The sequence below is a fragment of the Equus caballus genome, chromosome 11 (genome assembly GCF_041296265.1).
Source record: "Equus caballus isolate H_3958 breed thoroughbred chromosome 11, TB-T2T, whole genome shotgun sequence".
Classification (NCBI taxonomy): domain Eukaryota; kingdom Metazoa; phylum Chordata; class Mammalia; order Perissodactyla; family Equidae; genus Equus; species Equus caballus.
In genome coordinates, this window is record NC_091694.1 from 50,134,862 (window position 1) to 50,148,698 (window position 13,837).

Genomic DNA, 13,837 nt, shown 5'->3' on the forward strand with positions numbered 1-13,837 from the left:
GCAATGAAAGAGAAAAGGAGGGTGGACCTGAGGATTTCATGAAGCTAGGTCTTTGGAAATCCTCTAGTTCAATCATCTGAGGTCAATCTGGAGGAGGGCATGATATAATCTAAGGGAAGTAGGCAAGAAATTGGGAAACACTTGGTCACACCTTGATTCAGTCACCCTGTTCTAGGATTTGACCCTCAGATTTGTAAAGCCCCGATCAGACAATGAGAAACTGATTCACACACTTGAAATGCCAAGTCCTTTTCTCTAAAAAAAAAAAAAAAAAGGTTAAAATAATGCTTACTTTATCTCACAGCTATTAAGATTATATGAGCACACGTATGAAAACTGGGTTTGTGATGAATCACCAGTTGGGGTTCCAATTAATACAGTCACATATTCTTTAATGCCCTCAGTGTCAAAGTCACTTGTTGTGCTGAGAACCAGGTCTCCCTGTGATAACCTAGGTCATGGTATGGATCCCATCCAGACACCTGTTCAGAGCCCTGATCCTTTGTGCTTCTGAGTTTCTCTGCTGTCCTTTCTCTGGCAGCTGACTTCAGAGCCACCCGAATGTCTCAAAATATTCAAGAACTTTGAACCTCAAAGGAAAAGGGTTTGTGCCCTTTTCTTCTCCCTAAAGGATCTTTGTCCCCTTTGTAAAGTCATGTATGCTGATAGGTATATTTGGGGAAATATCAACTAAATATATCCATCATTAACATTTAAACCCCAAGACACTGTGATCCCAAAAATTCTATTATTAGAACTATATCCATATCCATCTCTGTATCTATATCCATATCTTCCCAAATAGTGGGTAGATGATTGCTTTAAGTTGAATATAAAATAGGCATTCCAGGGAGCCAGCCCTGTGCCCGAGTGATTAAGTTTGCACGCTCCACTTTGGTGGCCCAAGGTTTGGCTGGCTTGGATCCTGGGTGTGGACCGAGCACCACTCATCAAGCCATGCTGAGGTGGCATCCCACATAGCAGAGCCAGAAGGACCTACAACTAGAATATACAGCTATGTACTGGGGAGCTTTTGGGAGAAAAAGAAGAAGAAGAAACAGAAGATTGGCAGCAGATGTTAGCTCAGGTGCCAACCTTAAAAAAAGAACAAAAAGAAACAAGATTGAAATGTAAGAAGGTGAAAAAAAAAAAAAAAGAAAGAAAAGAAATAACCATTCCAGGACATTCTCTAATACAAAGAAGAGCAATCTTGAAGTGATGTTATTGCTTTAGTGCTAACCACAGAAATGGTTTGCAATTGATAGAAATGGCTACCAGTTTTCTTACAAAAAAAAAAAAAGTGCTCCCAAATAAATGTCCAGCCCTGCCAGGAAACTTAATCAGCATGATTACTAGTTCTTTCCCCAATGTACAACCAAGGAGGAACTACAGAAATGAGACCTCCAAAAAACGGCGAGAGACTCTCTCGATGACAGGGGCGTTGTTTTGGACCCGTGTGGAAAGGATGGGGACGGGCCTGGGGGAAACTGTTCTGCTTAGTTGGGCAGATCAATTAGGAGGGAGATTGCTGAAGTTCTGCTCTTACTTGTCCCTTGAATGGCTTTGGGATAAGCACCCCCTGTCCCCAGTTCACAATAACACAAACTTCTAGTCCAGGTGAATAGGAACAAAATCAAGGCAGAGGCAGAAGTCTTGTGCTTGTAAGGATATAAGAAAAACAGGTAAATACAACATGAAAGTTTAGGTTAAATTAGTATCAACTCCAAATGATTGCATAAAGCATGATACCACTTTTTAAAAAAATCAGGTTAAGATAATTAAAATGAAATATATTTGCGAATACATAGAGGTGTGATAAAACTATGACAAAGGTGAGAGAGTTTTTCTGCTTCCAGCCATGAGACACTAAGATGTTCCAGAGTTACCTTCCTACCATAAACAACTAGAAAACTATACAAAATATAGAAAACAATTATTTTTAGGCACTGAAAAATAATCAGTGTGGTACTGTGATCCCTGAGAAAAGGTAAATGAAATGAGTTCTATCATTATCCAGATTTTTTTCATGGAGTTAATTCCCAGACTGTGCACAGTGAGGGAGAATCCAAACTGAGTCAGACAATCTTACTGAGGTGGGGAGACAGAGACTGGAGTTCAGGGAGGCCAAGAAGGCTAGAAATTGCAGGGCTACATATACAAGAGGGGGAAGCTACACAAAGAATTCTAGATAGCCACATAGAAGTCCTTTAGATCTTTTAGCTGAATACCAATCTGCATGTGTATGAAGTAAAACCCTCTGAGACCAGAAAAGAAAAACTTCCTGGGGAAAACATTTACAAGGTTGTTTCCTATGTTATCTTCTAGGAGTTTCATAGTTTTGTATTTTATATTTAGGTCTGTGATCCATTTTGAGGTAATTTTTGTAAATGGTGTAAGGTGTGTGTCTAGATTAATTCTTTTGCATGTGGATGTCCAGTTGTTCCAGCACCATTTGTGGAAAAGACTATCTTTGCTCCATTGTATTGCTTTTGCTCCTTTGTCCAAGATCAGTTGATTTTATTTATGTGGATCTATTTCTGGGCTCTATTCTGTTGCATTGATCTATTTGTCTCTTCTTTCATCGATGCCATATTGTCCTGATTACGGCAGTTTTGTAGTAAGTCTTGAAGTTGGGTAGTGGCTCCAACTTTATTCTTCCCCTTCAACATTGAGTTGGCTATTTTGGGTCTTTTTCCTGTCCTTATAAACTTTAGAATCAGTCCGTTGATATTCACAAAAATAACCTTCTGATATTTTGATTATGATTGCATTGACTCTATAGATCTAGTTGGGAAGAACTGACATCTTGACAAGAATGAGTCTTCCTATCCACGAACATGGAATATCTCACCATTTATTTAGTTCTTCTTTGATTTCATTCATCAGTTTTGTAGTTTTACTCATATAGATCTTGTACATATTTTGTTAGATTTATATCTAACTATTTCATTTTAGGGGGTACTAATGTAAATGGCAAGGTGTTTTAAATTTCAAGTTCTACTTGTTCATTGCTGGTATATAGGAAAGTAATTGACGTGAGTATATTATTTTATATCTAATAGGAAGCTATAGAAGGTGTTAAGCAGCTAAGACACTACTTTCTATTGGGAGGGGAAATCTGCCATGGGCCCTGATTGCCCCCGAACATTCCTGCTGGGTATTCCAGGAATGCAAGGTCTTGACTGCTCTTTATTTGGGCTATTTCTCAAGAGCCATGTTTGTAGCAAGCAATCTTGTGGAATGAGGTAATATCACCCCCAGACAAAGAACAGACTTCCTTCCACTTAGTATAAAAATGGTGAATTCCCCAAGCTCAGTGATCCCGTCCTGTAATGCAACCTGCTGTAGGTACAGGCATCCATCCACGCCCTCCTGAGTCACCACCATGGAACTTAGGGGCAGGAGGAAGGGATGGGACATGAACCTCCGGCTATTTCTTTTGCTGTGAATAATAATGTTCTTTAGGAATTTGAACAGGAGTCTTGTGTCTTCTACCACCGTCTCACAAACAGTAACAGGCTAATTGGCTAGCTTTTAAGCAGGGTAAAATCCCAGATTTCTCATAGTTCTTGACACTTTTCGTCCACCAGACTGGCAAAATATTTTTAAAGGAAGATTGGCCACAGATGTTAGCTCAGGGCCAATCTTCTTCTTCTTCTTCTTTTTAAGATTTTATTTTTTCTTTTTCTCCCCAAAGCCCCCCAGTACATAGTTGTGTAGTTTTAGTTGTGGGTCCTTCTAGTTGTGGCATGTGGGACACCGCCTCAGCATGGCTTGGTGAGCGGTGCCATGTCTGCGCCCAGGATTCGAACTGGCAAAACCCTGGGCCGCCACAGCAGAGCGCGTGAACTTAACCACTCGGCCACGGGGCCGGCCCCTGGCAAAATATTTTTAAATGATAACTCCCTGTGCAGGTGAGAATGCAGAGAAAGAGCACTCTGATACCATGCTACAGGCTTTTTGGAAAATATTTGATAATATCTATTACTATACATTCATATAATTTTACACAGAAATCTCACTTCTTGGAATTTATTCTATAAGTTTAAAAGCTCCAATACTTAATGGCATACATAGACACGTGTTGATTAAAGCACTCATCATAGTTAATATTCCTGGGAACAACCTGGATGCTCATCAAGAAAGGAATACTTAGAGCTAACCAAAAGTGTAGTTGGTTCTCTATTGATCTGAAGATATTCCCATCATGTATTGTTAACTGTGGAAAACAACTTCCTAGGAAAACAAAATGGTAGCGTGACCTCATTTTTTTGTGGAAGAAATGACCAAAACCTTATAGAAACAAGTCCATAAACAGAAAGGAGTGGATAAGGAGAAACACTGGACCATGGACATTGGTTTTTTTTCTCTTGGGATGGGGGAGAAAATGGAGGCCTCAGCTACTCCCTAGGTGCCTGGACATGGAAAGTCACATTGGAGGGGATATTCTAACTTTTCCCTAACTCTCGAGTGTCCCTCAAGAAGGGGCCTTCTCTGGCCCACAAGGACAATCTCGATGCCCCTTCAGCAGGCAGACCTGGTAGATGAAGAGACGGTGGAGACAGTCACCCAGGGGCACCGGTCACTGGCAAAAAGAAAAGGGAATGGCACCCAGGACTCCTGCAGAAAATGCTATTCAGTAGCAAAACGCGGGGTTGGGGGAGTATGAGAAGCCTAGAGAGGAACTCAGATGGATTAGCCCTGCCCCCTCTCCCTCCTTACTGCACCCAGGCTCAGCCCCTCATCTTCCTCAAAGCCCCGCTTCTCAGCATTGAGCTGAGAAGAGCAGCCTCCCCCTTAACACCCCACCCCACGAGCTAATCACATGTTCTTGTCTGGGATGGAGACCCAGGAGTGCCCCACACCCTGGAGTGGGCAGACTCGCAGAGTCCTGCTTTATTTATTTTACCTGGCCGCGGAATTCTCACCTGATATCGTTGACCGAACCTCTAAAGCCCAGGTGAATCCACCCGCTGCCATGGGCCGCTACCGCATCCGCGTGGCCACCGGGGCCTCGCTCTTCTCCGGGTCGCACAACCGCGTGCAGCTGTGGCTGGTCGGGGCGCGCGGGGAGGCGGAGCTGGAGCTGCAGCTGCAGCCGGTGCGGGGCCAGGTCAGCGGGCGGGAGCGGGGACACTGACCCTGGCCCGGGCTCGGCTCGCGGCGGGAGGGCGGCTCGGAATCGGGAGGCTGGGGGCGAGCGACAGCGCGACTGCGCCGGCTGAGACTCCCAGGGAGTTGGGACTCCCGCGCCAGGAGTGCGAAGAGGGTCGGGAGCCAGGGCCAGGCTGGGCTCAACCCCCTTCTCTCTTCCCGACTCAGGTCCTCGCAGCCTCCAACTCCTTCCCCAAAAGACCCCAGAGCCAGTGGCACCATAGGCTCAATATAGGATGAGGGGTCAAACCTGAAGCTCCTGGGGAGAGCGTGGGCGGGGTGAGAGCTCAGCAAAGGGACCGATGCGGGTGCTGATGCTCAGTCATCAATTCAGACACTGCAGGCCACGCCCCACGCTCCCTCGTCCTCCCTGCGACCGGGCGTCTGAGACACAGCCCGCAGGTGTCGCGAGGAGGGAACGAGGGAATGCTATCTTTGGAGGCCTTGTCAACCCAGACTCCAGAAAGGTCCTCGCCTCTTCTCGTCCCCGCCCCACCTCTGACCCCCAACTCCCAACCCGGACGGAACGGCCTCTCCCGGGGCCCTGCTACTAAGTCTCGCCGGGTTCTGGCCTCCGCAGGAGGAAGAGTTTGATCGAGACGTTTCCGAGGACTTGGGGCCACTGCACTTCGTGAAGCTGCGCAAACACCACTCCCTGGTGGACGACGCGTGGTTCTGCGACCGCATCACGGTGCAGGGCCCTGGAGCCTGCGCGGAGGCCGCCTTCCCGTGTTACCGCTGGGTGCAGGGCGAGGGCGTGCTGAGCCTGCCCGAGGGCACCGGTGAGGGGCAGCGGCGGGGAACTGGGGCAGGGCCTCGGGAACCACTGGGAGAGGGGGCACTGATGAAGGTCGGAAGAGACTAGAAAAAGTGGGTGCTCAGCAGGTTAAGGGTGGAAAACGCAGGATGCTTGAAACGGAAGAAAAAATGTATAAAGTCCTGAAGTTGGATGTAGAATAGGCGGACACAGAGAAGCGATCTGAAGGTTCCCTCTTCCAAGAAGGGGAGAACGGGGAATGGAGTTGCAGCAATGATGGAAAACTGAAGAGCAAAGTAAAAGTGGGAAGGAGACCGCTATGTGATGGGGAGCAAGTTAGGGCAGGGCGGGGTAGCACATGGCACATGAGATGGCCAGTGACCCCTGAGAGGAGACAGCTAAGGGAAGCAAATGATATAACCTTGGAGAGCTGAAAAGTTAGAAAAACAAGGAAGATCACTGTGAGAGACAGGGAGCTCCTGGCAGGGGGTGGCGATGAATGACAGAAAATACAGAATCTTTTACCTTAGGAAATAAGTAGGAGAGACAATTGAGAGAAAGGACAGGTAAGAACACGGAATATGCATCTTTGAGAAGCAAGTATAATTACAAGTGAGGGCAGGAACAAGTCAGGTTAACAAATATAGACTATGTGACGTTGAGGACAGGTGAGATGGAACCAAGTAAAGGTAGCACCATGAAACCATTTGTTCTCCAAGACAGGTGGGAGGGTACGGTTGAGGGGGGCACACACACAGTATCTTATCCCAGGGAATAGGTGAGGATGGAGAAAGGCGAGGTCAGGGGATGTAAGTGCACCTGACTTGAAATATGTCCTGTTGGAGGACAGGTCGAGGTGTGGACAGGAGAGGACCAAGACAGGGGAGAATCATAAAGTAATATAGGATAATGTAGCATAGGTATGAACATTTCAGGTGATTAAGAATAAAATTCATAGATAATGAAGAATAGGGACAGACAGGGAAATTTGAGTTAAGGATTATGACAGGGTGTCAAAAACAGGATTTTTGTCTTAGGACAAATATGAGATCTGAGATTCGTGAAATCAAGAAAAGGGGGTGGGCGAGGATGAAATAAATGGCCAGGGAATTAATTAGGAGAGACAGAGCCGGAGAAAAAGGCAAAAGAGTCTGATGCAATACAGTTAAAGAGACAGGAGATTGGAAGAAGCCAGAGCATAGCATGAGCTTGGACAGAGCAGTGTGGTCAGTTGTGTTAACGTCTCCCAGGCCACCTCGCAGGAAACAATGCCTTGGATGTGTGCCAGAAGCACTGAGAGAAAGAACTGGAGGAAAGACAGCAGACCTACCAGGGACCACCTCCCTTAGGCCTCCCAGTTGTCCCACCCCTTCCCTGACACTTCTTCCATCGCTGACTTCTACCCTCTCCATTAACTTTTGTCCCCATCTCCTAGCAGGGCCACCTGGAAGGAAGGGTTGCCCCTGACAATAGCTGCAGGGACTAAGGGTGATCTGCCTCCAAATATGAGATTCCACGAGGAGAAGAGACGGGACTTTGAATGGACAGTGGAGTCAGGGTGAGGAGATGGTCAGAGTGGAGTGGGGCTGGTGGATCCAGAAACAGGTAGGATTTGGTAAATTGACAGTTTAATCCTCACTGTCTGTTCTAAGGTTATAGAATTTGCCATCAAACAAGTTTACACCCTCCTGAGCTCCTGGAAATGCCTGGAGGATTTTGATCAGATCTTCTCGGAACAAAAGAGTGCCTTGACTGATCAGTGGTTTCCCCAGGTCTCCATAACACCTTGCTGGCCCTTTTCATGACCTATCTGTCACACGCCATAGTCCCTAAAACTGTTTGCCAAAAAAGACCTTATTGTGCCTGGTGAACTCACAGAGGCCTCAAGAATGAAAAGATGGGGGCTGGGTATGGGGTAATCATGTGACTAAATCCCTGAGGTGGAGTCTGGAGGAGAGGACTATTGGGGTAAATATCCTTCATCCACACCCCAACCCAACCTCCACAGAGCAGGTTCACCGGCGCTGGCAGGATGGTGAGCTTTTTGGCTACTAATTCCTCGATGGCACCATCCCCATGCTGTTGAGACGCTCCACCTCTCTGCCCTCCCGGCTAGTGCTGCCCACGGGGATGGAGGAGCTTCGGGCCCAGTTGGAGAAAGAACTTCAGGTACCTTCTCCCACCCTACATTGTTCTCTTCTTGGCAGTGTGGGAGGAAAAGTGGCAAAGGGGCAGACCAAAGATGACTCAGGGAAGGGAGGCCGTGCTAAGCCACTGCCTCTGGGTGCAGAGTCCTGTGCCAGAAAAACCTAGAGATGATAAAGTATGTAGAGGAAAAGCTTTGAGGCCAGTTACAGCCAAACAAAGTAGACCCTCAGGAGATAATGCGGAAAGGAGCTTGGCCAACTTGACAAGGGGAGAGCTTAATACACCTGCGGTGCAGAATCAATTGGCAGGCCTAGTTCTAAAACTACCTGTGCCACAAACAAGCTGCATGTCCCTTGGGAAGGCTCGCTTCATTGGGTCCTATCCCTCCCTGTAAAATGAGGACTTGAACCGGATGCTCTGATGCTTCCTTCAGTTCTGCCACGAGGACTCTGGCATGCTGTGGGATAACGGCAAGGAGCTAGACTTGAGTGTCTTTACATCTTCCCCTTTGCCTTGGCCCTCTGGAGGTATGCTTTCAACTTTAACTATGGATACATTCCTCTTTTCCTAAGAACACTTCCCTGTTTGAAGCTGACTTCATCCTGCTGGATGGAATTCCAGCCAACGTGATCCAAGGAGAGAGGCAGTACCTGGCTGCTGACCTGGTGATGCTGAAGATGGAACCCAATGGGAAGCTGTTACCATGGTCATCCAGGTGAGGCCCCCTGGGAATTCCCCTCCCAAGACTGGTCTCTGTTCACTCCGACCTCTGCCCCGAGACAAAGACCACTGGCTCTTGTCCCCCACTCCCGCCTCATTCAGTGAGACCATTTTGTCTCCATCACTCCTTTCTTCCTTGCAGCCTGCTCACTACTCACCTGGAATTGCTTGTTTGAGAGTCATGATGGTCTCTGTTGGTTCTCACCCTGAGGCAACTCAGTCTCTTTGTGACCTTGGAATCTGTGCAACACCCCTTCTTTCTTAAACATCTCTTCCCCTTGGCTTTAATGATTTTCGACTCCTGCTATTCTCACAATTAGCTGACATGTACTGCCAGTTTCTCACTTTCTCCTTCCCCTTCCCCCACCATAGCTCAGACCCCATCACTTTTTTCCCAAACCACTGTTAGGATCTTCTTATTGGACTCCCTGCTTCTGACTCTCCTGCATTCAACCTGATCATCCTGACACTCACATGGTGCCACAGTTAGGGAGAGGCAGAGTGGAATGGTTCTCAATCCTCCTACTAGATTATAACCATCTGGAAGGTAGTAGTCTTACCTTTGCCATCTGTTTCCCTCACATATGGTGAACGGTGAGAATGGTGCCTCACATACGGTGAGAGGTCAATGAATGCTGACTTCCTTTTTATTGCAGACCCAGCCTTCCAACCCCAGCACCCAACCCCGCCACTGTTCCTGCCCTCAGATCCTCCACTTGCCTGGCTCCTGGCCAAATGCTGCATCCAAAATTCAGATTTCCAACTGCAGGAGCTCCAATATCACTTGCTGAACAACAATCCACTGGCTGAGGTCATTGCTGTGGCCTTACAGGTGCCTCCCAGGGCTGCACCCTGTCTTCAGGGTACATCTTCTACCCTCCATGTCCCATCTCTCTCACATTCCATAGAAAGGAAACAACCCAACAGCTGTCTAGGTTTTAAAAAGCCTAAGCCATCTGTCTGGGAACATCTAAATAGAGCTTCGAATTCAACAAGCATCCATGTTATTGTAGCAAAGAATTTTTATAGCAATTTGTGAATTGAAGAGAGGAGAAAATGATTGTGTCAGGACTTTGAGCCTTGTGGCTTTATTTCTAATGTTTAAATTCTTTTTATTTTGAGATAATCATAGATTTTCATGTAGTTTTAAGAGATAATACAGAGAGATCCCATCTATCCTATTAAGTCAAGTCGCTTAGCATTTATTCAGCGCTTATTGTAAGGCAGTTCTGAAATTCTCTAGCAATGAGTCTGGTGTGGAGTAGGAATATGATTTGATAGACAGAAGTATTGCTCTGCTTTGGGAGAGTTACCATTTAACTGGGAGGACAAATGAGACACATAGAAACAACCAGAGAACAATATCTGGAAGGAGAGTTTGACATCAGAGAGAAAGCAATAAACACTATATTGTTGATGGAGAATGTTCCACCACAACTTAGGAGTCATTAAATAGAAGAGTAAAGAGCAAAGACAGCAGGCTAACAGGTTATTTAACCTGCTCAAGACAGGGGTGCAATACTTGGGGGTTACAGAAATGGAAAGGAAAGTGCAAAGACTTTGTGATGCGGAAATAGTAGCTGCAGCATGCCTGGGTGCGAGATTGGAGAGAAAGATCAGAAGGCTGAGCTGCTGCAACAGCTAGGAGCTCACAGAGTATGTGCTGTTGTAGTGACCCGGAAATACTGTAATTTTATAAAACAGTGAGTCTAAACTCTATTGCTAGGCAGGAGGCAGCAAAAATAGACTTGTGCTTGCTTAAAAAATGTCTTCAAAATCTTGATGACACTTTACATATAGCAGAAGGGGCAAAAATGTATATAAGCTTATAACAAAAATGTGTATAAGCTTATGAACAAGAGCAATTTTCGGAAACAGTAAAGTCAGGAGAAGCCAATTTGGAGTCAAAGATGAGATGTTCAGTTTTAGGTACGTAGAGTTTGCAGTGTTAGCAAGATATATAAGTGAGCACTTGCTAGGTAGAACATTTGAGTAGTGCTGCTTCTAGGGGTCCCCACTTCCATCCCCAGACCTATCCATTAGTGCAGTGGCCCTCTGGGCTCTGGGGAAACATAGACAAGACAGACACCAACAGAGTTCATGGAATCTTGTATTTGATTGACTTTATGATGCCTTTCATCATCGTCTTCTGTCTCTCTTAATGGTTAAGCCCACTTTTACAGTTCAAAATCCCCCTTTACTAGTTCCACCCCCTCCACACCTGTCTCCCCTCACCATAACAACCTTCATCCCATGGCAAACAGCTGAGTTGTTATCAGGACACCCAGGAGGGCTAAGCCTGCACATTTCATAAAGGCTACTTGTGCAGGCTCTGGATTCAGACTGCCGGGGTCAGAATACTGAATCCTGGCCTCAGTATTTACCAGATGCGTGCTCAGTGTCCTCATCTCTAAGTGGGGATAACAGGGGCTCCCTCATTGATGAGGATGATGAGGATAAAACGACATAACACAACAGTGTGACAGGCTAAATCCTACAAAATGCATTAGTTCTTGCTGTTATTACTATTACTATTAATTCTTTGTCCTCTGGTATGTTCTCTCCTCATGTGGACTTTGGGCTTTCTATGACACTCAGGGTCTTTCATGAATTTTCTGAATTTTAAACCAATGTGAGCTGCTTTGATATCGTGGCACTAGCGGTATCATTTGGGTCTTCCATCTGTCCGGCATCACCAACTCACATAAATACCAAGGTTGCATGAACCCTCCATCTCAACTGAGAGGAAATGAAGACAAAGTGGTCTAAGACAAAAGGAAATGCATGTGAAGATCAAATGGGCTCACTTATTAGCTAAAGAAAAGCAGGGGAGAGGAAGCCTAAGAGTGCCCAACTGCTGGTGAGAGCAGATTTTATGACAGCCCTTCTACTGATAAAGAGGATGGATCAATATGGCTCCTCTAATTCTGACTGAAGATATCCTACCCCCACCCCAAAATTAAAAAATGCAAGAGTAAAACAACTAGAGATTCAAGGAGTGGCTTTGAAAATCAATAGAAAGGCTAGTTTAAACTGTAAGGATGTGCATGATAGAAAAACTGGTTTAAAAAATCAAAAGTTAAAAGGCTGATTCTCAAAGGACACCTGTATTCAAGGTGGAAATAACAAAGGTAATGATAGCAGCTACTATTCAAGGACTTCTGTGTGCAGGCACTGTACTCAATACCCTTCAAACATCACTCACATAAGCATCACCACAGTGCCTGTGATAAGAGACTGTACTGTCACCCCTGTTAAGAGATGAAGAGATGGACAAGTATCAAAGTATCTTGGCCAAGTATCAAAGTGAATGGCAAAGTGTGGTTGAAATCTCGGTCAGTTGGACTCCAAAGCTCAACTCACAGGGCAGCTGGAGAACATGAGAGTAAGTGATCAGAGAAGCAGAAGACCAGCCTGCAAAGGCACTGGCAGGAAGGAAAGCATCAAGTGGAGAGACGGCCACCATGCTGGGTGCCATGCCTTAGGAGGAAGGACCAAGCATGTTCTCCGTTAACCACCCTCTCCAATCTCCTCCATCCCAGCTCCTGATCCTGCACATTCACTATACCATGGAGATCAATACCCAAGTCAATCTCAACTCATCTCAGAAGGTGGTGTATTTGATAAGGTAAGGAGGGCATGGGGCTTGGGGCCAACTAATCTGGCTCTGCATTACCTTCTGCCACCTTTGGGATCCCAGACCAACGTGTGTGAATGTCCTGACCTTTAAACCCATGAGATTTGTCCCTTTATATCCATGTCATTAAATCTGAAAAGCCCATATCTGACCCCCTTATATAGTACGCTGTGTTCTCCAGCTCTGTTTCTTCCTCAAGGCCTCTCATCTCTCTTGTCCTAAGCAATGAGCACAGGTGGAGGGGGCTATGCGCATTTGATCTGTCAGGCCATGGCTCAGCTGACCTACTGCTCCCTCTGTCCTCCTGACGATATGGCTGACCGAGGCCTGCTGGGAATCCCAAGTGCTCTCTATGCCCATGATGCTTTACGGCTCTGGGAGATCATTGCCCAGTGGGTGAGAGTGGGAGCTGAGAAATGGAGGGGTGTCGGGGAGAGGGAGAGTGGGGCTCTGACCTGAGGTCAGCATGAGGCAAAAGAAACACATGAAAACAGGAAGGTCCAGACAGGAGGAGGAGAGGACGCAATCCTGGGGAGATGAGGGAGTGTGAGGAGTACAGTTGGAATCATTCAGTATCTAGCCTTTTCAGATGGGCTTCTTTTACTTAGTACGATGCTTTTAAAGTTCCTACATTTTTTTGTGTGTGGCTTGATCACTCATTTATTTTTAGCACTGAATAATATTCTGTAGTACTCATTTTCTGAATGTACCACAGTTTATTTATCCAATCATCTACTGAAGGAGACTTGGTTGCTTTCAAGTTTCAGCAATTATGAATAAAGCTACTATAAACATTCATGTATAGGTTTTTGTGCTGACACAAATTTTCCATTCATTTGGGCAAAAAGTAAGGATTGCAATTGCTAGATCATACAGTAAGGGTATGTTTAATTTTGTGAGAATCTGCTGTTCCCCCAGCCATGAATGAGAGAGACTGTCGCTTCACATCCTTGTCAGCATTTGGCATTGTCAGTGTCTTGGATTTTGGCCATTCTAATAGGTTTGTAGTGGTATCTTGTTATTTTAATTTGCAATTCTCTAATGCCATATGATATTGAGCACCTTTTCATATGCTGTTTGCCATTCGTATATCTTCTTTGGGGAGGTGTCTGTTCAGATATTTTGCCCATTTTTAAAATTGGGTTATGGGTTTTCTTTTTGTTAAGAGTTCTTTGGATATTTTGGATAACAGTCCTTTATCAGATATGTCTTCTCCAAATATTTTCCCCCAGTCTGGGGCTTGTCTTCTCATTCTCTTGACAGTGTCTTTTGCCTAGCAGAGGGTTGTTATTGTAATGAACTCTAGCTTATCAATTATTTCTTTCATGGATCATGCCTTTGGTGTTGTATCTAAAAAGTAATCTCCAAATCCAAAGTCATCTAGATTGTCTCTTACATTATCTTCTTGGAGTTTTATGTAT

General features: G+C 45.6%; 1 pseudogene; it reads left to right on the plus strand.

Moving 5' to 3' along the window:
* Positions 1–4,978: 4,978 nt before the first annotated feature.
* On the plus strand, positions 4,979–12,875 carry LOC138916363 (polyunsaturated fatty acid lipoxygenase ALOX12-like; annotated as a pseudogene).
* The last annotated feature ends 962 nt before the right edge of the window (positions 12,876–13,837 follow it).